This window comes from Hemibagrus wyckioides, linkage group LG01 (genome assembly GCF_019097595.1).
Source record: "Hemibagrus wyckioides isolate EC202008001 linkage group LG01, SWU_Hwy_1.0, whole genome shotgun sequence".
Lineage (NCBI taxonomy): Eukaryota > Metazoa > Chordata > Actinopteri > Siluriformes > Bagridae > Hemibagrus > Hemibagrus wyckioides.
The window spans coordinates 6,548,145-6,550,247 of record NC_080710.1 but is presented as its reverse complement, the minus strand read 5'-3'; positions in this window follow the sequence as shown (position 1 = coordinate 6,550,247).

The window sequence follows — 2,103 nt, the reverse complement described above, 5'->3', positions numbered from 1 at the left end:
AACAGCAATGGCAAAAACATGGAATCACCTTCACCTTCACTCTAATGTCCTACACACACTTCTGCACCTCCCTGTGCTGCTGCCTCTGCTCTCTATCCAGTCTAGAGAAGAGAGAGAGAGAAGGCAATAGAATGGGGGTCTACCAAAACCTGCATGGAGACAAGGGGGGAGGGGTAGCTCTGTGTGTGTGTGTGTGTGTGTGTGTAATTGGCTGTTGGTAACATGCATAGTGAATGTTGTGTGGGTGAGTCCATAAACATTCAAGCCTGAAAAGCAGTACTGCACTGAAACCTACACACACAGACCAATCAGTGAAATATAGTGTGTGTATGTGTGTGTGTGTATGTGTGTGTGTGAAAATAAAATAGAGAAATGCCTGAGTGTCATTTTTGTTTAAATGGATGACACGCCATACTGAAATGCAAAACATTCAACATGCACTAGCTTTTAGGGGCTTGTACAATGCACTCAGTTGCAAATAACACTGGGTCGTTGACTGGAAGATCAGGGTTCAAGCCCCAGCACTGCCAAGCTGCCATGGTTGGGCCCTTGAGCCACTCTGCTCCCTGGGCACTGCATCATGGCTGACCCTGCGCTCTGACCCAAACCCCAAAGAATGGGATATGTGAAGAAAGAATTTCACTGTGCTGTAATGTATATGTGACAAATAAAGACAAACTTAACTTAAATATACACTGTGGCAGGTGGCATTCACATGATGATCTAAACACACAATCATGTGGCAGCAGTTCAGATATCATACACATCAACAGTTTTGGGATAATGCTCACTTCAACCATCAGAATGAGGAAAGAAAGTGAACTCTGGCATGATTGATAGTGCCAGACAGGATGGTTTGAGTATTTCTCAACTTGCTGATGTTTTTTTCATTTCATTTCATTTTCTGTACCGTTTATCCGATCTAATCAAGGGGACCCTGTGCCTATCTCAGGCGTCATCGGGCATCAAGGCAGGATACACCCTGGACGGAGTGCCAACACATCCTGCTGATGTCCTTTATTTAAAATTGTACAATAAAGACACCTAATGAGCACCAGTACTGCTGATAAAAGGCACCTTGTTGGTGAAAGATATCAACAGAGAAAGAGCAGATGAGTTCAAGTGAGACAGAAAGGCTACAGTGACTCACCCAACCGTTCTGTAGAACCGTGGTGAGCAGAAAAGCATCACATAAATCACAACAAATTGAACCTTGAGGTATGAAACATCAGGTTCTACTTCTGTGAGCCTAGAACAGAAAGCTGAGGCTGCACTAGGAACACACTCACCAAAACCAGACAGCTGAGAATACTGAAAAGCCGTAGCCTGGTATGAGGAATCTCAGTTTCTGCTATGGAACACAGATGGTAGGGTGAGAATTCGGTGCCAACAATCCACACTGGTGGAGGTGGTGTAATGGCATGGGGAAAGTTTTCTTAGCACATTTTGGGCCTGTTAAAATGAATCATCTAAATGCCAGGGCCTAGTTGTGTATTGTTCCTGACCATGTGCATCGCTTCGCAATTCACCCATCATCTAATGGCTATTTCCAATATGATAATACCCCATGTCACCAAGCAAAATCACATCAAACTGCTTTCATAAGCATGACAATGAGCGCAGTGTTCTTCAGCAGCCTTCCCAGTCACAGGATCTAAATCCAACAGAATACTGTTTTCACTGTTAAACTAATAAACAAGCCAAATAGGACTGTTAAACAAATCACATACAATGCAGTATGGAAGTTTAACATTTCCTTGAAAATACAGGCCTGATCACTTGGCTAGAACCTGAATATTTTTTCATGGGTGTTGATTAATTGACAATGTGTGTGTGTGTGTGGGGGGGGGGAAACCCCGATCCACTCTACTAGTGTGATTGTATTTGGTTAACATGCATCCAACTTAACACTCCTGTGTATACACTTCTACAAACAATATATCGTGCAGTTATAAAGGAGTATGGATACCTCATGGTCAGAAGGCTCCTCTAGCAAACTGTGCATAGAAAAACACACACACACACACACATATATATATATATATATATATATATATATATATATATATACACCATGCCATACACAATGATTATAAATCCCAC